We start from the raw sequence: 25,721 nt of genomic DNA on the forward strand, positions 1-25,721 counted from the left end.
CCATAGGGGCTGCCGCAGAATGAAAGACGGGAATTATTCACAGAATGCGTCTGCTCACAGAGTTTGTTCTCACGGAGTTTGAATAAGAAATCAAAAGAGGCCTTCTGTTGAGAATGAGCGTGACTTCGCCCCGAGAAAACTCAAGAGGTACAGGGAATAGAAGTAGCAGTGCGTTGACCTGGCGAAAGGTTCAGACCCTGAGGTCTAAGGAGCCTCTTCTCTGGTTGCTGGGCTTGAGGTGGAATAGCGCCTGGCCCTTTCCTCCTCTTCAAAGGCTCTGCTGCCGCGTCCTACCCTCAGTGGAGAAGGCAGAATCATAGAGAGAGGGGGAAAAAAGGTCAGCTATCTATAAATACAGAGAGTTATAGAAATGATAGTCAACCCATTTTGCGATTTGTGGGAGAACTAATACAGTTTCCAATGGAGGGAATGGGGACACAGAACACTGGTGGTGGGAACGGTGTGGGATTAGACCCCTGTTATCTTATCATTTTGGAAATCAATATTAAATCACTAATAAAAATAAAATAAAAAAAGGTTTCTGTCACTGCTTTTCCACTGGACGTGGGTGTTGGCAGGTGGATCCACACCCCCAGCCTGTCTCTGTCTTTCCCTCGTGGGGCAGGGCTCTGGGGAGGGGAGGCTCCAGGACACACGGGTGAGGCTGTCTGTCCAGGGAAGTCAGGGTGGCGTCATGGCAGCATCTGCAACTTAGTGGCTGAAAGGCAGTAAGATATAAAGCAGAACAAATTATTTAACAAGCAGGAACCCAAAGGTAGAAATAGAGCAGATGAAATTAGGGCCTTTGGGTGGGAAGAAGCCAGGAAGTCTATTTCAGGTATGTTGCAAGGGGCCCATGACTTTAGTAATTTTTTAGTAATTTTTGAGCCTGACAGCTAACATGCAGGTGGGCTGGGAGTATTGTTTTGGGAGATGGTGTCAGATTTGAGAATAGGACTAGAAAGCTGGAATATCTTTTCATTGTTCTCTCTGTTCATCTGGGTGATTACACAAGAGTTCAGAAGACCCTGGAGTCAGATGATGGGGGAGGAAGCTGGGTTAACACAGCCCACCTGACAGGTGAGAACACACCGTCATGCCAGCTGGGACACAAGGTCAACTCAAGGCAGACACATGCCGGCATTTGCAAGCACTGATAAAGAAAGTTGAGACCCAGTAAGATAATGCTTTCTAGTCCTGTTCTCAACTCTGCCACCACCTTCCCAGACAAGACTTTTAGTCCGCCTGCATGTTAGCTGTCAGGCTCAGGCAAAAGTTACTACAGTCATGGGCCCCTTCCAACTTACCTAAAATAGACCTTTTAGCTCCTTTTTCTTTTTTTAAAATTAATTATCTTTATTTATTGGATAGAGACAGCCAGAAATCGAGAGAGGAGGGGGAGATAGGGAGAGAGAGCTGCAGCCCTGCTTCACCACTTGTAAAGCTTTCCCCCTGCAGGTGGGGACCGGGGGTTTGACACCCAGGTCCTTGTACTCTGTATCAGCGCACTCAGTCAGGTGTGCCACCACCACTAGGCCCGACTTCCTAGCTTCTTCCCACACAAAGGCCTCTGGTTTCACCTGCTCTATTTCTACACTCGGGCTCCTATTTATTAAGCAATTTGTCCTGCTTTATATCTTAATGATTTTCAGCCACCAAGTTGCAGATGCTACCATAATACCACCCTGTCCTCCCTGGGCAGACGCCCTCACCCATGTCATCCAGATAAAAAACCATATATTCACAACAACTCACATACCGCAAATCATTACTCCTCCCTATAAAAATGAATAGGAATCAAAGGCAAGTCCCAGAAGTTTCTTTGATAGGGGGAACTGAGTGTTTCTGAATGGGAGGGTTCTCCCATGAAGAATGAAATAAAGTAAGAAAAGGAGCTATTAGTTATCAAACATGAGCATCATCAAAGACACCTCAGAGACGGCTTCCATACAGTGCGCACGCACTGCCTTGCGGAGTTCAAGTGCGTCGGATTTCAGGATGGACACATCAGTCCTCCTGTTTCTTTTTTTGCTCTGAAGTCTAGACATGCAACTGTTGGCCTCCAGATTCTCCTCTTCAAAATGGAGTTTATTTGGTCAATGAACAACTAGCACCTTTCAGAGACTTTTGTTGTTGTTGTTGTTATTTTGGAAAGAATCCCTTGTCTTACATTTTCAAGTATTGGGGGTCAGGCGGTAGCACAGCGCAAGGACCCGCAGAAGGATCCCGCTTCAAGCCCCCGGCTCCCCACCTGCAGGGGAGTCGCTTCACAGGCGGTGAAGCAGGTCTGCAGGTGTCTGTTTGTCTCTCCCCCTCTCTGTCTTCCCCTCCTCTCTCCATTTCTCTCTGTCCTGTCCAACAACGACAACATCAATAATAATGACAACAATAAAAACAAAAAGGGCAACAAAGAGGGAATACATAAATAAATATTTTAAAATTTTTTCAAGTGTTTTACATGATTTCTGAAACTGCCTTCCCCTCTCCCCTATTTCTTGGGCATGTTGCTTTGTGCAAACAATGGAAGTGGTGCAGTGTGTTTCCACAAGCCTTTTCTAAATGGTGCCATCTTAATTTCTGGGGGACAAAGGCAGAGGGCTCTGTTTTCATCCCCACTGTGAAAGGAAGGATTTGTAGGGCTCACTCTGTTTTACTTCAGGAATTTGAAAAATTTAAAAACTAAGGGACTTGGCTCCCTTCCCCATGTCTGTGGAAAGCAAGGCCCTTCTTGGTCCTCCTTCTCAAATCCTTCTGCTCTGTGGTTTAAGGGCCCCGTGTACAGTGAGGTTCCTACAGATGAGAGGGCCGTTTGATCATCTAGGGAAGCCCCTTGGAACGAGGTCTGGGAGGAGGATGCAGAGTCCCTGCCGTGGAAAGAAGGAGGGGGCTTCCCCACCGTGCTCTGGGGTCTGGCGGAAATACCCCTGTGTCACAGTTTACCCCCCATCACTCCCTGCATGGCATGGACCAGCCTGCCCCCCCCCCCCATTCTGCATATGACTTGGCTCCTTTAACTCCACCCACATCTGTCCATCTGTCTCCGTCTTTCCTCAGGACTCCTCAGACCAGTCTTGGATTTGAAAAGCAACAACAGGAACCAAAGAAAGGGCTTTTGAAGACCTGACACACAGAGAACAGCTTCGAGAAAGAGACATACCGGAAAGAAAAATACAGCCAGAAAAAGTCAGGTATTTACCTCTGAAACATGGTGTGTGTGTGTGTGTGTGTGTGTGTGTGTGTGTGTGTGTGTGTGTGTGTGTGTCATGTGTAGTTACTGTGATGGGATCCTACTCTGGGTGACTCAGAAATAAAGTGCTAGGCACAGTGCTCAGCCACAAACCAAGAATGTTGCCAGGAAGGGAAATTAGGGTGGAGATGCCTTTCCATTTGGAGGTGGAGAGAAATTATTTCAAATTCTCATTTTTTCCCCACCACAAGGTTCTTACGCTTGTATGATTCTTTTGGTCCAGGTGGATTTTTTTTTTAATCTTTTCCTTTCTAATTTCAGGTAGAGAAGGAGAGAGGGAGAGAAGGAGAGATGGAGAGAGAGAGACAGAGACAGAGAGAGAGACAGAGACAGAGAGAGACAGAGAGTGGTGTGAAGATAGACAGATAGATATAGAAAGAACAGTCAACCCACATCTGTGACCTTGGGAGAAGAACCACTGCATTTCCCAGTGGAGAGGAATGGGGACACAGAAGTCTGGTGGTGGGAACAGTGTGGAATTAGACCCCTGTGATCTCTTAATGTCCTTTATTTCCCCTATGGACTTGCCTTCACTTCCTTTCTTTTTTCAACTTTATTCTTATTTAATTTAATTTAATTTAATTCAGTATTGGACAGAGACAGAGAGAAATAGAGAGGGGAGAGGATGATAAAAAGGGAGAGAGGAGAGAGACAGACATCCGCAGCTGTTTTTCATCAGTTGTGGAGCTATTCCTCCCTGCAGGTGGGGACCAGGGGCTGGAAGCCGGGTCCTTTTGCACATGGAAATGTGTGTGCTTAACCAGGTGTGTCCCCTCACCTGCCCCCTTAACTTCCTTCCTTCACTCTCCTTCCTGGAGAGGGGAGGCTCTGGGATGCATTATTGAAGTCATCTGCCCAGTGAGGTCACGGTGGAATCATAGGAGCATCTGCCACGTGGTGGCAGGTTTTTGGAGCTGGAAGGCTGAGATCTCAGGCCTGGCGTCTCTGTCATTTCAGATTATTAAAAAAAAAATTTGTTATTTATTTAAAAAAGGAAACACTGACAAAACCATAGGATAAGAGAGGTACAACTCCACGCAATTCCCACCACCAGAACTCCGTATCCCCTCCCCTCCCCTGATAGCTTTCCTATTCTTTATCCCTCTGGGAGTATGGACCCAGGGTCACTGTGGGATGCAGAAGGTGGAAGGTCTGGCTTCTGTAATAGCTTCTCCGCTGAACATGGGCGTTGACAGGTGAATCCATACTCCCAGCCTGTCTCTCTCTTTCCCTAGTGGGGCAGGGCTCTGGGGAAGCCGAGCTCCAGGACACATTGGTGGGGTCGTCTGTCCAGGGAAGTCTGGTTGGCATCATGTTGGCATTTGGAACCTGGTGGCTGAAAAGAGAGTTAACATACAAAGCCAAACAAATTGTTGAGCAATCATGGACCTAAAGACTGGAATAGTGCAGATGAAGTGTTGGGGGTACTCACTGCAGACTATTGTGTACTTTTGCTTTCAGGTATATATTTTGCCCTAGTTTATGGATACGTGTGAACATATGCTCTATCTCTGGGGACCTGGTCTATATCTAGGTTTGGGGACTTTGTTAGGAATTGAACCACCTGGAGTGGAATTAGAGACTACTATGAAACGAAAGGTCTCACCCCAGTAATGAAGGGTTGTCATTCCACACCTGAAGTCTCTGGACACAGTCTGAAGAGAAGCATGTTGAGGTGGCACTCGTTGCGTTGATTAGGTTGGGATCGACGGATGCAATATTATTTGGTATGAATTGAGAGAAGCATGCGGGAAAGTGGGCCCCACCCTAAGTTTCCAGGACTGGGGGAAATATGGGCTCTATAGTGGAAATGTGAGGTTCCTGCTGTCTGAGGGTTCAAGAAGACAGTAGATATTTATTGCTATCATCACATTGTTTGGTAATTGAGTTAACTTTGAAAAATCCCTTTGTTAGGATTTTCTGTATAATACCCAACATCTTGTATGTAGCTGTGCCACTGGTTGCTTCTGTTCTCCCTGGTCTAGGCTTTTGAAAGAGTCAACATATCAAAGACTCAGCCGATATATTAAAAAGACTTAGTCTGTGCTTTAAAAAGTTTGAGACATTCAATCAATTTTCCCTTTTCATATTAATTAGATAGTGATTTATAGGATTACAAATTAATTGGAGTGTACATAAACACCATTCCCACCACCAAAAGACTGTGTCCTACCCCACCCACCCACCTCCACCCCTGGTTTCTCTTCAGATCGCATAAATCATTTCAGATTCTTAACACTCAGTGCAGTTGCTGCTCTGTTGGTTGGAAGATGGCAACAGGCCTGTTCTCCATTTTATCTGCCACAGACACGTCCGCAGGGCTCTGGCTGGGAGAACAGAGAAAGCTGCCAACATCGTCATCTCTGGAAGTTTTTAGTGTCTGTTTGTTCTTGTTGTTGCTGCTGTTTCCTCTGCAAGTGTGCAAATAGTTTCACTTCTCTGACTGATTTCACCCATTGCTTAAGCATTATATCAGCCAGAATGTCTAAAATGCATCTTTTTTAAAAAAAATTTATTTATAAAAAGGAAACACTGACTAAACCATAGGATAAGAGGGGTACAACTCCACACAATTCTTACCACCAGAACTCCGTATCCCATCCCCTCCCCTGATAGCTTTCCTATTCTTTAACCCTCTGGGAGTATGGACCCAGGGTCATTGTGGGATGCAAAAGGTGGAAGGTCTGGCTTCTGTAGCTGCTTCCCCGCTGAACATGGGTGTTGTCAGGTGGATCCATACTCCCAGCTCTGCCTCTCTCTTTCCCTAGTAGGGCAGGGCTCTGGGGAAGCGGAGCTCCAGGACACATTGGTGGGGTCGTCTGCCCAGGGAAGTCTGGTTGGCATCATGCTAGCATCTGGAACCTGGTGGCTGAAAAGTGAGTTAACATATAAAGCCAAACAAATTGTTGACTAATCATGAACCTAAAGGCTGGAATAGTGCAGATGAAGAGTTGGGGGCCCCTCCATTTTGTAGATAGCTAGTAGGCATAGTTTAGTTATATGAGGCCTATGACTATACTAGTTTTGTTTTTTTTTTCCTGAGTCTGACATCTGATATGCAGGTGGATCCAAGTTATTGTCTGGGGGAGATGATGTCATGGCTGGAAAAAGGACCAGAAAGCTGGATCAGGGAAGAGAGTAGCTCCCAAATATGGGGAAGGGATATAAATATTGGTAACTGTAAACCCCATCGATTTGATGTGATCTGGGGCCCATATTCAGCTTAGGAGCCTGTGTGACCTCTGCATCCCTGTAGATCTGAGCTCACATTCTGTGGTCATGAGTAGGAACATTCCAAGCTGCCCCAGTATCAGGACCCATCTTCCTCAGGTGTAGCACAGGGTATGTTGTTATATTGTCCAGCCTCCCTTCAGAGGATGGAACATACTCTACCGTTGTTGATCCACATTGAGGGCAAAGGTCCTATGGGGGCCCACAAAGGGGTGTTTTGTGTTGTTCCTGATAGAGATGACTGGTAACAATGGAGAGAGGGATTTATTCGAGGTCTAGGCCCATCATGTCTGTGTGGGAATCTCAGGACTCCCTGACTACAGCCCATGCTGGGAGGGTGAAAATCAATCTTAAGCCACAGACTAGCTTAGCTCCTCCTTGGTACCCACCAACCCTGTGACAGGACTGAAATGGTAAGTTTTAAACTAAATGCCATCAGTGAATGAGAAAGCAGCTCCAGATCACATATGCACTGAACTAATTGGAGAAGAGCCGCCATGGTAACATGTGAGACAAGGACTATACCTCTGTCTACTGCCTCTCCCGGAGAAATGCCTGTTCACCACGTGTCAGGACTTGGGTAAAATCCCCTGAGAGTGATGGCTTTATCCAGCAGGCACTGAGTCTCAGTGATAACCCTGGGGACAATAAGCAAAATGTTCAAATTATTTTAATTTGCTCTTTAGTCTCATAATCAGGAAGGAAATCAATGAGAAGTATTTTATTTTCTGTTCTTCAAAATGTTTAATAGAGAAAATTAAAAAGTATTCGCTGGGGTACACCACTGTTAACTAGGTGCTACACCCAGTAGAGCATACGTGTTACCATGTGAAAGGACACAGGTTAGGGGCCAGGTGGTGATGCACCTGGTTAAGCATACACATTACAGGGCACAAGGACCCAGGTTCAAGCCCCTGGTCTGCACCTGCTGGGAGAAAGCTTCACAAGTGGTGAAGCAGGGCTGCAGGTGTGTCTGTCTCTCTCTCTAGCTCTATCTATAGATAGATAGATAGATATAGATAGATAGATATAGATTGATAGATTTATCTATCTATCTATCTCCCCCTTCCTCTCAACTTCTCTCTGTCTCTATCCAATAATAAATAAAATAAAGATTTCAAAAAAAGAATAAAAGACACAATTTCAAGATTCCAGTTCCCGCTTGCAAGGGGGTTAGCTTCACGAGTGGTGAAGGGCCGTTTCAGGTCTCTCTCTGTCTCTCTGTCCCTCACCTTTTATTAAAAAAAAAGGGGAGTCGGGCGGTAACGCAGTGGGTTAAGTGCATGTGGCGCAAAGCGCAAGGACCGGCATAAGGTTCGAGCCCCCGGCTCCCCACCTGCAGGGGAGTCGCTTCCCAGGCGGTGAAGCAGGTCTGCAGGTGTCTGTCTTTCTCTCCTCCTCTCTGTCTTCCCCTCCTCTCTCCATTTCTCTCTGTCCTATCCAACAACAATGACATCATCAACAACAACAATAATAACTATAACAACAAGAGCAACAAAAGAGAAAATAAATTTTTTAAAAAATTTAAAAAAGGTCACCTGGGAATGGTGTTGGATTCTTGTAGACATCAAGCTTCAGAGATGACTCTAATGAGAAAACAAAACCAAAAAAAATCAGACACTTGGAGCTATTTTCCCTTTTATTTGTAGCTATGCAGATGCCAGGCACACTACTATTAATATTATGATTCTGGTAGTTTTGTACTGCTTTTTATGTCTGTACTGACCCTATTCAGTGATTGTACCTTATACTTTGTAGTGAGAATGTGGTCTCTCTCTCTTGCTCTCTCTCTCTCTCTTTCTTTCTTTCTTTCTTTCTTATTGGTTAGAGACAGAGAGCAGTTGAGAGGGGAGAGGAAGATAGAGAGACAGGACACCTGCAGCCCTGCTTCACCACTTGTGAAGCTTTCCCCCTGCAGGTGGGGAGTGGGGACTGAACCCAGGTTCTTGTGCATGGCGGTATGTGTGCTGACTTGGCTGTGCCACTGCCTGGTCCCTTTCATTTATTAGAGAAATCAAGAGGGAAGGGGGAGATAGAAGGAAGACAGGTGTGTAGTGGTGCACCCGGTTAAGTGCACGTGTTACAGTGCATCAGGACCCAGGTTTGAGTCTCCAGTCCCCACCTGCAGGAAGAAAGCTTTGTGAGTGGTGAAGCAGGGCTGCAGACATCTGTCTCTCCCTCCCTCCCTCCTCTCCCGCTCTCCCCTCTTGATTTCTCTCTGTCTCTATTTCAAATCTAAATAATAAATTGAAAAAAAAATGTAAAGAGGTAGAGGGAAGAGGAAACGTTGGCCAAAGCTTCCTGACGTCGACACCTGTATTCATGGAGTAGCCACGTCCCATCCCGTAGGGAAGGATGGCTCTAAGGATGGCCCTAGAAGCGGGCAGGAGCTTCAGGGGAGTTCATCCCCGTGAGTCTGAAGCCAGAAGGGGACGTCTCGTCTTCAGAGCTAAACTCTAGGCAGTGCTACGTAGCTGAGGTGCTAGGTGGAAGGGTGCTTGCTGAGGGCCGGGCAGTGGCGCACTTGGTTGAGCGCACATGTTACTACAGGGCACAAGGACCTGGGTTCAAGCCCCTGGTTACCACTTGCAGAGCGAAAGCTTTGCAAGTGGTGAGACAGGGCTGCAAGTGTCTCTCTTCTTCTCTGTCTCTCCTGTTGATTTTTGGCTGTCTCTAATCCAATAAATAAAGACCCATGTTCAGTGGAGAAGCAGTTACAGAAGCCGGACCTTCCACCTTCTGCATCCCACAATGACCCTGGGTCCATGCTCCCAGAGCGATAGAGAATAGGAAAGCTCTCAGGGGAGGGGATGGGATACGGAGTTCTGGTGGTGAGAGCTTTATGGAATTAGATCCCTCTTAGCCTATGGTCTTGTCAATATTTCCATTTTATAAACAAAAAGTCAGAACAGAAGAGGCTGAGCTGAATGAGGAGGAGCCCTGGGGGGGAGTTCCTTGCACAGGCTGACTGTTAGTCCCGCCCCACCTGTGGGTGCCTGGATTCAGTGGCCCTGGCTGAGACTCAGACATTTGCAGACACTGCTGTTTCACCCAGTGTGTTCTCCACATGACGCTTCAGAGAGGTTAAAGAACAAGGAGGCCCACTCCTCTCTCTGCAGCCTCCCTACCTGGGCACAGCCTCCAGGGCTCACCACGCATCTCCAGTGCTTGAGGGAGGAAGCCTGCAGTGGGGATTAAGTACACAGCACATGCTGGGGATGGAAACTGGGGCGGCCCCTTTAGAAGGCTTTCCTGAGGGGCCAGGTGATGTCACACCTGGTTGAGCACATGTATTACAATGCACAAGGACCCGGGTTCGAGCCCCTGGTCCCCACCTGCAGAAGGAAAGCTTTGCAAGTGGTGAAGGAGTGCTGCAGGTGTCTCTCTGTCTCTCTCTTTCTCTCCATCACCCTTTTGATTTCTAGCTGTCTCTATCCAGTAAATAAAGATAATAAAAAACAATTTTTTTTTAAGAAGGAGGCTGTCTGGAGAGTCTTTGAACAAATAAACATAGAATCACCTTATGACCCAGCAAGCCTACCCTCAGGCATTTATCCAGTGGACACTCAGAAGGGACACGTGTACCCCTGTGTTCACAGCTGTGTGATTCACATTATTCCAAAGAGAGGAAGCAGCCTCGGTGCCCATTGACAGATGACTTGCTACAGAGGTTATGGGATATACATTCTGTAGAATGCTACTATGCTGTCAAAAAGATGATGCTGTATCTTTGGGGACAAAAGAGATGGAACTGGTGGTGATGATGCTTAGTGAAATAAATAAAGAGATGAAAGACAGCTACCAGATGATTTCACTCATGCGAAATCCAGAGATCCGAGGCACATGGACTTAAAAAAAGTCCAGCAAACTGTCTCTAAGACTTGTGAGCACCTGGGGGTTGTCTCTGGAGACCCTACCATCTTATCATTTGGAACCCACTATTAATCACAACTGAAAAACGGAAGAAAGAACAATATACAAGACACACAGCAGAGCCCAGGAGAGTTTCAGCCATGAAAGCTGGTGCAGCGTGAACAGAATTACTCTTAACTGCGTGCCAGAAAATTGCCTCTGTTAGTTGAGCAAAGCTGTAACTGCAGTGGGATATCAGAACGTAAAGCCCACATCTGGGAAGTCATTACTCACTCTGTGCATAGTGAGTGCTTGAGAGCCATGTGTCGGGGGCATGAAAAACAATAAGGCAACATCCTGTGCTGGGAGCCATTCCAGGGGAGTCTCCTTGTTGGAGGGCAGCTTAGAGACAGCAGCACCCTCCCCCTGCACCCTCCCCCTGCAGGCAGCCAGGAGCAGGCCCAGGTCAGGCCCAGAAGCTCAGTGTGTCTGCATATCCTGCCCCAGCTCCCTCCCTCCCTGACTGCAGAGGCCACAACATGCAGATGGAGGCAAAGGGGACCCTGGAGACAGAGGCTGAAGCTCACCCCTACTCACAGTAGGAGTTTGATCTTTTCAAATCATTATGAACTAGTATCTTCCTATTAGAAAAATCTCTATATTCATAGTCATCAGTGGTAAATAAAAGGAACGGAGAGGCATAGCAGGAGCTGAATTCACAGCCATGTAACAAGACGGCATGGTGAGAAAGAAATATGTATATTTTTAAAATTTTATTGGTGGTTTAATAATGGTTGGCAGGATTATTAAGATCACAGGGCTACAGTTCCACACAGTTCCCACCACCAGACTTCCGTGTCCCCTCCCCTCCACTGGAAGCTCCCCTGTTCTTTATCCTTCTGGGAGTCTAGACCAGAATTCTTTGTGGGGAGCAGAAGGTGGGAGTTCTGGCTTCTGTCATTGCTGCTCCGCTGGACATGGGTGTTGGCAGGTGGATCCACACCCCCAGCCTGTGTCTGTCTGTCCCTAGTGGGGCAGGGCTCTGGGGAGGGGAGGCTCCAGGACACATGGGTGAGGGCGTCTGCCCAGGGAGGTCAGGATGGCGTCATGGTAGCGTCTGCAACTTGGTGGCTGAAAGGCGGTGAGATATAAAGCAGGAGAAAATGTCGAATAAGCAGGAACCAAAAAGTAGGAATACAGCAGATAAGAACAGATTTTTGTGTAGGAATAATCTAGGAAGTCTATTTTTAGATATGTCCCAAGGGGCCTATGACTTGAGTACTTTTTGCCTGAGCCTGACAGCTAACACCAAAGTGGACTATGGTGGAATATGGGGATTTCATGGCTACAACTAGAGTTTTCATTTCCCTCATACATGCTGGTAAAATCTGGTGAATTTCACAGAAGCCCTTCATGGAAACAGTCAAAATCACAAAGGACCGCTCCCCCCACCATGCCCCCCACCTCTTCCCATAATAAGCTAAGAACAAGGAGATACTTGATAAAAACAAAAGGCAGCCAATTCAGAACAAATGAAAGTAAATAAAATAATGCCTTAGGAATGCGTATCCCGAACCAATGAAATTCATGGACCAAAGAGGTCACTGAGTTAGACTCAATGGCCGCATTAAAAAAAAAAAAAAAGCAGCTGGGTAATTTTACGACCATTAATAGCTTTGGAGCCCTCTTAGCCTGCAGAGATAATGATAAGGGTGATCAACCCTGTTGTTTCGGATGTAAGTTAGCAAGGGGGCGGAGGCCGCCCCACTCCCAGCCTGGCCCATCTCCCCTGGGCATTCCTCATGCCTCATGCCCACCCACCTTCAGGCCTCTGCTGTTGGTCACTGTTTGGTTGAGCTTACAGCAGTCCTCATGCCTCCTCCTGGCTGCACCCTGAGCGCCTATCAGCTGGGGAGCAGGAGAGCTGGTCTGGGAAACAGAACGCTGCTCAGGGATGGTCCAGGTGCTCCGTCATCTGTGCTGCTAGCAGGTGGCTTAGAAGACCCTTCTCAGAGCCCTTGAATCCCTCAAGCTCAAACAGTTTGGAAGAAACCACACGTTACATTTTTTAATGATGATCGACAAGACCATAGGATAAGAGGGGTACAGTTCTCTACAGTTCCCACCACCAGAGCTCCGTGTCCCATCCCTTCTATTGGAAGCTTCCTTATTCTTTATCCCTCCGGGAGTATAGACCCAGAAGGTGGGAGTTCTGGCTTCTGTCATTGCTTCTCCGCTGGACATGGGTGTTGGCAGGTGGATCCACACCCCCAGCCTGTGTCTGTCTGTCCCTAGTGGGGCAGGGCTCTGGGGAGGGGAGGCTCCAGGACACATGGGGGTGGGACTTGGTGCCATTTTCTGTGTGCCCCTATGGGGAGTGGCTTTAGTGAGGTTACCATTCCCATGACACTTCACTCTAGAAGTCTTTTTGTTATTTTTAAACATTTATTTATGTACTGTTGGATAGAAACAGAGAGAAATTGAGAAGAGAAGGAGATAGAGAGGGAGAGAGTCAGAGCAAAGCCTGCAGCCCAGTTTCACCACTTGTGAAGCCTCCTCCCTGAAGGTGACAACTAGGGGCTTGAACCTGCATCCTTATGCATTGTAATGTGTGCGCATGACCAGGTGTGCCACCGCCTGGCTTCTAGTGTTGTGTTGCGTGTGTGTGTGTGTGTGTGTTTAATCTTTATTTATCTATCAGATAGAGATATCCAGAAATTGAGAGGGTAGGGGGAGATAGAGAGGGAGAGAGACAGAGAGACACCTGCAGCAATGCTTCACCGCTCTCACAGCTTTCCCCTGCAGGTGGGGACAGTGAGCTTGAACCCGGGTCCTTGCACATTGTAACATGTGCTCTCAACCAGGTGCACCACGACCTGGCCTCTGATGTGTGTGTGTGTGTGTGTGTGTGTGTGTGTGTGTGTGTGTGTGTGTTTACAAAACATGGGTCATTGAGTTTTCCTGCGTTCTCTTTTGAAATGCCACTGATTGGATTTTGCTGTCTCTTCTGTTTAATCAGTGTCGCAGACCAAGTTTTTAAATGTATTTTTATTTCATTGAGGTCAAAATTTAAGTTTTATTGTGTGAATTATTTTTTCTAAATAGATAATTTTGACAGAAAGATAAAACATAAAACCACCTGTAATCTTAATAGCCAGAGTGATGTGTATAATTATAAGCAGACTCACACACATACACACACACACATCATGATCATTTATACCCACATTACTAATTTGGTTATCCAAGATTGGGAGCATGTTAATGATACTTTTCTATGCTACCCTTCCATAAAAATTCATCATGACAATGTAGTATGTAATTAACTATGTCTAAAGGCTATATGTCATAGAGGGGGGAAATAGAAATATATGGAGACATACCTGGGTTTATGTTCACTATTATTCTTTATAGTTCTTGCCTCTGTGGGTATTTAAATTTGGATTTTTATTTTTCCTTTGCCTGTCTTCATAATAGATTTTTTTTTTTTTTTGGTTAACATTTTTATTAGTGATTTAGTATTGGTTGTCGAGAAATTGTAAGGATGTGGTTGAGCTTGGCAGGGCTTGAACCTGAGGGGTGTGTCAATCCTGTTAGTCTCTCTCTCTACCGAGAGGTTGAGCAAGGAGGGACAGTAGAACCCCAAAGGTGTGCCTCCTCCCATCAGTCTCCCTGCCTCACAAAGCGCCCCGCATTCCTGATACTATGGCCATTAGATAAAAAGAAAGGGGGAGATGTTGGGCATTATGCCAGTCTGCTGCATTGCTTGATGCTGTGGTCTATTTACATGATCACTGCTTTGCCTGAGACCCGCCCTGCCTGCAAGGCATTGGTTTAATCCTCTCTGGTTAGATGGAATTCACACTCGTTTCCTTCTCTACACCCACTCTCCTACCCAGTTCCTTTTTCCAGATTGCCACTTCTGCCTTGGAAGATATAAAGGCAGATTAATAAAGCATTGCGTTCCCGCTCAGCCGTGAGTTCCTGGTGTCTCTCTCCCACCCGTGAAGCTAGCTCAGCAATTGGTTTATAAGATTATAGGAGAATAATTCCACACTTTACCCACCACCAAAGATCTGTGTCCCTCCCCCAGTGATGATTGACCACTTTAGTTCTCACAAAGCCTTAGAGACGATGATATTGTATCCAGGGAAAGTTGAGCTGAGTTCATTCCCCGACATGGTAAAGGTTCCTCACACATAATCTCAACAGAAAATTGAGGAGAAAGCACAGTTTTCAGGAACTTTAAACTTGATTCAGGAAAATTGAGAACACCCAGGTGTGCCTGGGCACATGTGTTCTGGCCTGGTGCAGCAGTGTCTGTGTTCCCCTCCAGGTACTTTCTGTCAGTTCTGCCCTCAACACTATGGTTCTCTTTCTTCTCTTTTTTCTTTCTTTCTTTCTTTCTTTCTTTCTTTCTTTCTTTCTTTCTTTCTTTCTTTCTTTCTTTAAGTTTATATGTTTTACTGAGCCTAAATGCCCATCAGTAAATGCCTGAATAAAGAAATTATGGGACGGGATCAGGCGGTGGCACACCTGGTTGAGCGCACATGTTACAGGGCACAAGGACCCCAATTCAAACCCCCTGGTCCCCACCTGCAGGGGGAAAGCTTTGTGAGCAGTGGAGCAGGGTTTCAGGTGTCTCTCTGTCTCTCTCCCTCTCTATCTCCTCCTTCCCTCTCAATTTCTGACTTTCTCTATCCAATAAATAAATGAAGATAATAAAAATTCCAAAAACAAAAAGGAGCTCAGGAACATATACTCAGTGGAATACCACTCTGCAGTTTGGAAAGATGATATTCTTTGCAACAGCGAGACCTCAGTCCTATGCCATGGAACCAAGTAAAGAATAATGTTTACCTTAGTCGGAAAAGTTGTTATCACTCTTTTTTTTTTTAATTAGTACTATAATAATGATTTACAAGATGATAGATAAATGGCTAGATAGCTAGATGATAGATAGATAGATAGATAGATAGATAGATAGATAGATGTAAGAGGGGTATAACTCCATACCATTCCCACCACCAAATTCTGTGTCTCCCCTTAGTGGTAAGTTCTGCCATTTTCCCAAGGCCTCAGTTATGGGCTGAATATCTATATATATATATATATATATATATGTTCTTTTTTAAAGTCCATGTGCTTCAGTTCTTGTATTCCATTTGTGAATGACATCATCCCATGCTGTCCTTCCTTTCTCCTCTTTTCTTTCAGATAAATGTAACCGTGCCTAACTTCCTCTGGTGTTCTCCAGAATCTCTTCCTCCTTAATGACAGTGCACACACAAAGGTTCCTTGTGACACACACAAAAAAATCCAGGTCCCAGTGGTCATCTTCCTCTAATCATTTCTCCCCCTCTGGGAGCATGGACCAAAATTCTTTTGGGGGTGCAGAAGGTGGACTCTGTGACTTCTGTAATTGCTTCTCCACTGGACATGGGCATTGGTAAAGGAAGGAGGTGAAAATAACTGCTGGAAGGTTTTGTTCAGATGTGGACTATAGAGAATTGAAATATATACACCTGCCCAAAAAATGGTCAGGCCATCTCTAGGACTTTGTGACAGCTATGATGGTTCTTGTTGGGGTTGGGGGCATTGGTGGGACACAGAACTTTGATGGTAGGTGTAGTGTGGAACTGTGTCTGTGTAATTTTTATAACCTTGTAAACCACTATTAAATAATTAATAAAATGTCAGTAAAAAGATAACCATATGATTTTTTTTTGCCTCTGGGGTTATTGCTGGGTCTCAGTGCCTACACTACAAATCCACTGCTCCTAGAGGCCGTCTTTTGTTCCCATTGTTTTTGTTGTTGAATAGGGCAGAGAAAAATTGAAAGAGGAAGGGAAAATAGAGAAAAGGAGAGAAAGATAGACACCTGCAGACCTGCTTCACCTCTTGTGAAGCTTCCCCCTGCAAACGAGGGACTGGGAGCTCAAACCAGGATCCTTTCACCAGTCCTTGAATCTCGCGCTATGTGCACTTAACCTGGTGTGCTACCACCCAGCCCCCAACTATATATGATCATTAGCCTACATTTTGTCGCTGGGCTAGATTAAGTTGATGATTTTTCTTCTACTCGATCATTCTTGCATTCTAGCTCTGCTTTGTCTGTGCCTGAATCTGTCCCATGGACCCATTAGTATGACCCTCAGTGTGCAGTTCTAGGAAGATCTGGTTTATTTACACAGTCCTTAGGGAGAACCTTTGAGTACTTTTGCCTGCACTTAGGTTAGGTATGTGGAGCTGAGTTTGGGTGTCTTGGGCACCATTTTCCCTGGCAGAAATAGAGTTCTCCAGTTTGGAAAGAGGGAGAGAGGAAGAAATGGAAGTTCCTTTTCTCTCTCTCTCTCTCTCTCTCTCTCTCTCTCTCTCCACAAATACACATGTGAGTTCTCACCATGAAGGAAGTTGTTGCTTGATAAACATTGACTGTCTTTTCCACAAAAGTAGCTTTGGGCACTGGGCAGTGGCTGCACCTGTTTGAGCTCACACGTTACCCCCAGCCCCCACCTGCGGGGGGGGGGGGGAGTGTCACAAGTGGTGAAATAGGGCTGCAGGTGTCTCTCTCTCTATCTCCCCATCTATCTTGATTTATCTGTGTCTTATCAGATTGAATAAAGTTAAAATATATATATATATATATATATATATATATATATATATATATATATATATATAAGTAGCTCTGGAGAAAGGTGAGTCTAGCTGTAATCTATTTTCCATCTGTGATTTGTGAAGTGTCTAAGGTGAGGCACTGAGTCAGTTAGGTTATTTCTCACCCTATACAAGTTCCAATATGTATTACTGGTCATATCTACCTCTCATGAAATGAGAATGTGTCTCAGTATCCATAACTTGCCCTGGCGGGAGGGGCGACAAAGGCCAAACTTGGGCCACACACAGGAACATCCCCTGCCTGCAGAACTGTCTTTCTGGGCCTGAACAAAACCGTGTCACTTGCCGTGAAGGTCATGATATCCATTCCATTTGAAGTTTCTTGGGATTTTTCTAGAACAATAAGAATTCAGCCACTGCTAGAAATGTCAATCAGTTGGCTAAGCCTATATCCAACAGAAGTCAGCTCCAAGGATCTTAGTGAAAGAAAGTATTTGAAACTCTGTAGCCTGCCTTCTCTCAGCTTTCTGATATATGTCATCTAAGAAAAAAAAAAAAAACTGGAATTGCTTCTCATGAAGCAAAAGCCAGCTTGCACGAGATTTACACACTCATGCATGGACACCAATGTGGAGTATAGATTTCTCATAAAGAAACAGGCTCTTCAGGACTGTCAGGAAGGGTTTCCCTAGTAACAAGGTCTTCAAAAGTCTCACTAATAGTGTGTTTGAGAAATGAGTGAATAGTGTCTCCTGACTGAACTATACAGTGAAGGGAAACGAACAGAGATTCAGGTATAGTGACCTCCTCAAATCTGACTATGCTCCTGTGCCCTTGGTTCTTCTGGTTTTGTTTGTTTGTTTTGCCTCCAGGGTTATCGCTGTGGCTCGATGCCTGTACTATGCACCCACTGCTCCTGGATGCCTCCACCCCCCCCCCCATTTTATTGAATAGGACAGAGAGAAATTGAGAGGGGAGGGAAAGATAGAGAGCAAGAGAGACACCTACAGACCAGCTTCATTTCTGAACTGTACTCCCTGAAGTTGGGTGTCTAGGGGCTCGAACCCGGATCCCTGAGCGGGTCTTTGTGCTTAGTTAGTACTTAACAGGGTGCACCCTCTCCCCCCCCCCTCACTACAGTACTTCTTAAACTATCCCTTGCACATAAAATTCTGTCTGGGAGGAAGACCATCAATGGGAAAACATTCTCCCAAATCCCAAGAATCTAGATGTCGGTGTGGAAATGGCTCTTGGGGGAATGTTTGTATCAGTGAGTGTCTAACCACTACTTACCTGACTTCACCTGGTGCCCAGACTGAATGACGTCTTGCTCGAAGAGTACTGAGATAATGGGAGCACACCTAAAATAGACCTCCTAGTCTCTTCCCACCCTAAGGTTTCTACTTCCACCTGCCCTATTCTGACTTTTTGGTGCTCATTCCTTAAACATTGTGTCCTGCTATGTATCTCACTGCCTATCAGCCACCAAGTTGCAGATGCTACCCTGATTCTCAACCTGAGCTCCCTGGGCAGACGGTCTCCCCCATGTGTCCTGGAGCCTCCCCTCCCCAGAGCCCTGCCCCACTAGGGACAGACAGACACAGGCTGGGGGTGTGGATCCACCTGCCAACACCCATGTCCAGCGGAGAAGCAACGACAGAAGTCACAATGAAGAATTTGGGTCCAGACTCCCAGAGTGGGGAGAAATGTCAGGGGAAGATGACCAGAGGGCTCTGAACTCCAATTCCACCAGGACCCAAAGCCTCTGTCATCAGGAATCTTGTTTTTAATTCCGTCACTGAAAGGGATGTGAATCTGGAAATCACCAGAGGAAGCCAGGCAGGGTTCTTTTGTCTGAGAGAGAAGAGGAAAAAAGGAAGGATGCTGGGAAGTGGCAGTAGGTGTAGGGATGAATTAGAAAGGAAGCAAACACAGGGCCAATGAAAAAAATTGGGGGGAATATATATATATATATATATGCATATATATATATATATATCATAGATATAAATAGATAGCTGTACAATCAACCCATCTCTGTGACCTTGGGAGAACCACTGCAGTTCCCATGGAGGGGATGGGGACACAGAGCTCTGGGGGTGGGAATGGTGTGGAATTACACCTCTATTATCTTACACTTTTGTAAGTCAATATTAAATCAATCATTAGCAATTTTAAAAAAGAGCAGCTAAGAGGCTGGGTAGCGGCACAGCTTTGAGTGCACATGTCAGACAAACCAGATAACCACTACACTGTAGAAACTGGTCGTTGAGTGCACATATTACAATGCATGAGAACCCAAGTTCAAGCCCCCCTCCTGGACCCCTGCCCACAAGGGGAAAGCTTCCCGAGTGGTGAAGCAGGACTGAAGGTGTCTCTCTGTCTCTCTCCCTCTCAATCTCTCCCTTCCCTCTCGGCTTCTGAACTATATTGAGAGAGAAAGAAAAAGGACAAGTAAAGAGTAGACTGATGTGTGACTGGAGGGCTGCGAGTCAAGGGTAGGTATTTTTCTGATGGATGTCTCCTTGAACAGTGGCTCCATGATTTTCTCTATTTGAATTTTTATAATCCTTTGTTTATTTTAATTTTTTAAATTTTTATTTATTCATTTATTTATTTACTCCCTTTGTTGCCCTTGTTGTTTTATTGTTGTGGTTATTATTGTTATTGATGTCATCGTTGTTAGATAGGACAGAGAGTCATGGAGAGAGGACGGGAAGACAGAGAGGAGGGAGAGAAAGACAGACACCTGCAGACCTGCTTCACCGCCCGGGAAGCGACTCCCCTGCAGGTGGGGAGCCGGGGGCTCGAACCGGGATCCTTACACCCGCCGGTCCTTGCGCTTTGTGCCACCTGCGCTTAACCCGCTGTGCTACCGCCCGACTCTCTCTTTCTTTCTATTTTTATTTGACAGGACAGAGAGAAATTGAGAGAGGAGAGTGGCGTGCAGGTGCTCGTGTTCCTGATGAACAGAGGGGTGGCGGGGCCCTGGGCTTTCTGAATCGATAGATCAGAAGAATCACAGAGTTCCTGACTCTGAGGCCACCTTCCTAGGAAAGTGAAGCTGTTGAAAACAACCTCTCAGGAAGGCCTTTACTGACAAAACCATCCTCCCCAAGTCAGAAAACAAAGATGCGATCTGTCATGACTTCCTGGCTCGTGATTATCTGCAGTCATCTCCGAACTGTTCACACCACTTACCTGACTCGATTCACTCCCCTCAGCCCCATTTTGAATCCACACAAGCAAATTTTTTTTGGGGGGTGGGGGTTTGTTTTAAATTTACTTTTGCTTTTACTAGAGGGAGAGAGATAATGTTTCTTTTTCTTTCTTTTTTGTCTGATTTGTCTTATGTATGTTCATGTCACAAATATAACAGTTAGTAAGAATTTTAGACTGTCATGATGATGATAATGCTGATGACGGAAAGGAAGTGGGAGAGAATACCCCTCCTAGCTGAGCTTTCTCACTGGGGATTGTGGTATTTTCACCTAGTGGCTCCCTCCAGTCTGGCAGAGAAATGTCACTGGGGACACCAGGGATGCAGAGGAGGGCTGGGCTGACAGATGCTCCTGGTTCTCTGGCGGTACCTTCAGTGCGCTCATAGCAGCATGTGCTGTAACGGAGACAGCATGATAATAGGGCCGGGAGACAGCACAGTGGCCCTGCAAAAAGACTTTTGTGCCTGAGGCTCTGAGCTCCCAGGTTCAATCCCCAGCACCACCTGGGCTCTAGATAAAAGTAATAATAATAACGATGATAATAATTATAAGGCTGGGGAGACAGCACAGTGGTTCTACAAAAGACTCTCCTGCCTGAGGCTCTGAAGTCCCAGGTTCCATCCCCATCACCACCAGGGCTCTGGATAAAATTAATAATAATAACGATGATAATAGTAATAATAATAAATAATAATAATAAGGCTGGGGAGGCATCACGGTGGTTCTGCAAAAGACTCTCCTGCCTAAGGCTCTGAGCTTCCAGACTCAGTCCCCAGCACCGCCATCAGCCAGAGCTGAGCAGGGCTCTGGTATCTCTCTCACTAAAATGAAATAAATTAAAAATAGTGCGTATGATTTATTCAGGTGAGGGAAATGACAAAAGACTCTCCTGCCTGAGGTTCAAAGGTCCCAGGTTCCATCCCCAGTGCCATCATCTGCCAGAGCTGAGCAGGGCTCTGGTGAAAGAAAGGAAGGGAAGAAAGGAAGGAAGGAAGGAAGGAAGGAAGGAAGGAAGGAAGGAAGGAAGATAGAAAGAAAAAGGAAAAGACTCAGAGCAGAAAGAGGATGAGAGTGTGAGAGGGTGGTGTCCAGGCTGTGAGAGGAACTGGCAGCCTTCAAGAAGCAGGAGAGACTGGAAAGTCAGGAGGAAGTGGTAGAGTGAGATGCCTGGAAAGGTTGTTTTGTTTTGTTTTGTTTTAATTCAGAAGCCCATTATTCATTCACCTTTGGGGAGATGTAAAAGGTCTCTAAGCTGTGTACATATGTGCATATCCCCGGGGCCTCTCCTTCCCCTGGAAGCCAGGGAGCCTGGCCCACGTGGCCGGCCGCGGGCAGTAGCCAGTGGTGTGCTCAGGACGCTGCTGCCTGCCCCGCCCTGTTGCCTTTGTGCCTGGTGTCTAGAGATGGATGATTTTTTTCCATCATCCATCATCACCATGACAGCAGTGGCAAGCCACCAGGGCCGGCTGATGTGAAGGGAGTAATCACACAGCCTCCTGGGGAGCCCTGGGCTGGAGAGCTTTCTTTCTTTTCTTTTTTTTTTTTTCTCCTTAAAGGTAAAGAGAGAGAGAGAGAGAGAAGACTGAAGGGGAGGGGCGGGGTGGAACCCTACCTCCTCTTGAAGATGCAGAGTCCCTGTCACCTGCCCAAGCAGACCCGGCATCAGGCCGAGGGACAGGAGCCTAGGATGATGCAAAAAGGGTTCCAAGAAGGAAATCAGTTCTGAGATGAAAAAAACAGAATGGGGAACTCCTGGCTTGCGTTGTGATTGAATTATGTGGATCATGGATCTTAATTAGAGTAGTAAGCCCATGGGGGGCGGGGAGGAGTTCATGTGTAAAGGAAGCAAAAATGTCATTTAGACATGGTGTGTGTTTGTTTTTTTCCTTTTTTAAAAAAAATCTCAGACCTAAATTGGGGGAGATTTTCTTTCTTTCTTTCTTTCTTTCTTTCTTTCTTTCTTTCTTCCTTCCTTCCTTCCTTCCCCTCCTCTTCAACTCCTCCTCCTCTTCTTCCTCCTCCTCTCTCTCTCTCTCTCTCTCTCTCTCTCTCAGATTTCTCTTTAAGTTTATTTAATTTGCTAGGGCAGAGAGAAATTGAGATGGAAGGGAGAGAGAGAGAGAGAGAGAGAGAGAGAGAGTCCTGCAGACCTGCTTCACCATTTGTGAAGCTTCCCCTCTTACAGGTGACAACCCAGGATTTGAACCTGGGTCCTTGCACACGGTGGGTGATTTGTGAGCATAACTGCCACCCAGCCACTGGGAAGATTATTTTTCTAGGAGTGGTCTTGCCTTCAGTTTCCACTTTTCAAACCACAGGAAACATTTTTAGTTCTGATTGATACAGGAAGGTAACAGTGTCAGCATTCGGAGTTGAATGCCCAGCAGGGAGACCACAAATGCTCCAGGTCTCTGTTGAGAACTTGGGCAGCAGTCAGATTCCTGTTTTCAGGCGGAAGGGCAAGATTTTCTATCACTCTTTCCGTCTCCCCAGCACAGCCAGCTCCTCAAGTCCTCCCTTTTCTCCTGGAGAACTCCCTGGATCTTGAGATTTACAACACAGCCCCCTAGGAGCTACCCCTCCTCACACACAGATCGATACCCCTTGGGTGCTGGAATCTTGATCATAGAATCAGTCAGGTCTCAGGAACCTAGCTGAGCCACTGATGTGTCTGTCCCCAGGAGCCGTGACAGGATTATTTGATTAGTGTGTTCTTCCTGATCAATGGAGGTCTGCGTCTCTGCGGAGGGAGGGGGGGGATCAGACATTCCTCAGCCTCCAGGGCACAGGTGTTCTGCCCAGCTGCTCACGTGGCTAGGATGTTACGCCTGCTACGAGCCTCAGTTTCCCCTGGTGGAATCAAAGCCCATTAGCCCCAATTGTACTCTCACTACTCAATGACAGTTGACCTCTTTTCTTTTTTATTGGAGGGGGATTAATGGTTTACGGTAAAGACAGTAGTTGGTCCATGTGTAAAATGTCTCAGTTTTCTGCAAAACACTCTCTCCCCAGCCTAGGTGGCCCTCCACCGTCAGGCAGCAGGACCTGAAAGCCCCCTACCCCCAGAGTCCTTTATTTTGGTGCCAGACACCAAACCCGGTCCAGGTTGTGCTGTGTGTTTCCCCTTCTGTTCCTGTTTCTCCACTTCTGTCCTGAGTGAGACCTTCCCATCTTCATCCTTCTCTTTCTGACTGCTCTCACTTCACACCGTTCCTTCAAGCTTGTGAAGCAAACCCCCTGCAACCTCCCTGCAGGTGGGGAGGTGGAACCTAGATCCTTGCTCCCGTCCTTGTGCTTCATACAATGTTCGCTTAACCTGGTGCATTACAGCCTAGCCCCCTCAAATAATTTTGCTTTTAATGATCTAAAGTTTGTATAGAAAACTTAAAAGGATGTTATACACTTACCAAAAAAAAGGGCAGGCAAGAACGAAGTCTCCCAAGTCTATTTGTTAAAATACTTGTTCATCTGTTCATTTATGAGAGGAGGGGAGAGACAGAATAAGAGCATCAATCTGACACATGTGCTTCCAGGGATTGAACTCGAGACCTCACGCTGGAGTGCCCAGTGTGTGTCACCTCCCAGCTCACTGTCATCTCTCCCATGACAGAGCACATGGGTGGGGAGCCTTTTTTTTTTCTGCTAAGGGTCATTTGGATATTTACAACATCATTCGTGGGCCGTAGAAAATGATCAACTTAAAAAAAAAAAAACAGCGAGAGTCGGACAGTAGCGCAGCGGGTTAAGTGCACGTGGCGCAAAGCACAAGGACCGGTGTCAGTATCCTGGTTCGAGCCCCCGGCTCCCCAACTGCAGGGGGGTCCTCACAGGCGGTGAAGCAGGTCTGCAGGTGTCTGTCTTTCTCTCCCCCTCTCTGTCTTCCCCTCCTCTCTCCACTTCTCTCTGTCCTATATAACAACAACAACATCAGTAACAACAACAATAATAACTACAACAACAATAAAAAAACAAGGCCAACGAAAAGGGAAAATAAATAAATATTGAAAAAAAATAATAATAAATAAATAAAACATGTTAGAGGTGATTTGGAGAATACCTTTGAGAACATGCTTTCCTTCCTAGAAAAACATTGGGCTGAAAATGTCCCACTTTTACCTTACAGAGACATGGTGGGGGTGTGGGTGGCATGGTGCAGGCCTTGCTTCCCTGCACACCTTCTCATTGTTAAGTAGGCACATTTGCATAAGAGCTAAGGGAGTAAATCATGGGGGTGGGGGACTACTGTTCATTTCTTGGGCTCCGTTAGGTAATCTGTTGGATTTACAACTATAGAAACTGTTTGCAAAACTCTTATCAGATGGGCATACTTGATTAGTCCTGAAATAGCTCATTAACAGCCTGAAGATGATTGTATTTAAGCCTATACTGGAGTACTGAGGACTAATTACCTCCCAAAGACCAACATCCCGAGGTGCCGTGTCCACATCTCCCTTGCAGACCTCAGCTTCTGGGGACCAGTGCATGCAGACACATAGAAGCAGAAGCAAGGTTGCGTGGCTCCATAATGAGAGCACGACCTCTTTTGTCAATGTTATTGGCAACTGAAAAGTTGGCACTTGCCGCCGAAAGTATTTATGGCTCCTTTTTTTTTTTTTTTAATAGCAAATCCAGACTATTTAGGAACAAAAAAGTAAAGGACAGCCAAGAATTCTAGGACAATCCTGCAAAGTTGGCAAGAAAGCCAAACGCAGACTAGGCTCGTGGGCGAATTATTTTCTCTTCCCTTCAATGCTAGGTCTGACGCGGAAGCAAGCCTGGTTCCTGTGTGTGGACCCAGCACAGATGTGAAGAAGCCCCGCTTGGTAAGTAGACGTTCTCCTTTACCCGGGAATGTTATCAGATGTACTGAAAAGGATGATCTCTTCCTTCCAGAATGGGCTAGTTGGTGCTATGCCACCTCCATGGTATATTTTCTGCGACTTGGGGTGGGGGCTAAATATTCCCTTCTTACAGATGAGCAGGATTCCCGGCAGGCCACTGTCCTTGTCACAGCTTTGGACGGTCACCAATTGCTGTACTTCTGCCTTGCTTTGAGGAATTCTCTAAATGTTTATATTTCTTTTTTTATATTTATTTACTTTCCCTTTTGTTACCCTTGTTGTTTTTTGTTGTTGTTGTTGTCATTGTTGTTGGATAAGACAGAGAGAAACGGAGAGAGGAGGGGAAGACAGAGAGGCAGAGAGAAAGACAGACACCTGCAGACCTGCTTTACCGCCTGTGAAGCGACTCCCCTGCAGGTGGGGAGCCGGGGGCTCGAACTGGGATCCTTACACTGGTCCTTGTGCTTTGTGCCACGTGCGCTTAACCCGCTGCGCTACCGCCCGACGACTCCCTTGTTTTAGTTTTTATAGTTGTTATTGCTGTCATCATTGTTGGATAGGACAGAAAGAAACGGAGAGAGGAGGAAAGACAGAGAGGGGGAGAGAAAGACAGACACCTGCAGACCTGCTTCACCGCCTGGGAAGCGACTCCCCTGCAGGTGGGGAGCCGGGCAGAGCAAAATTCTTTATGGGGAGCAGAAGGTGGGA

General features: G+C 46.2%; 1 long non-coding RNA gene across 1 annotated transcript in view; it reads left to right on the top strand.

Moving 5' to 3' along the window:
- LOC132536874 (uncharacterized) overlaps positions 1-25,509 on the top strand; it is a 98,654-nt gene extending 73,145 nt beyond the window's left edge. Inside the window, exons 2-3 of the long non-coding RNA XR_009548419.1 lie at positions 3,055-3,188; positions 24,929-25,509. This is a non-coding gene — a long non-coding RNA (uncharacterized LOC132536874). The remainder of the gene's footprint in view (positions 1-3,054; positions 3,189-24,928) is intronic.
- The last annotated feature ends 212 nt before the right edge of the window (positions 25,510-25,721 follow it).

The sequence above is a fragment of the Erinaceus europaeus genome, chromosome 2 (genome assembly GCF_950295315.1).
Source record: "Erinaceus europaeus chromosome 2, mEriEur2.1, whole genome shotgun sequence".
In the NCBI taxonomy this organism is placed as follows: Eukaryota; Metazoa; Chordata; class Mammalia; order Eulipotyphla; family Erinaceidae; genus Erinaceus; species Erinaceus europaeus.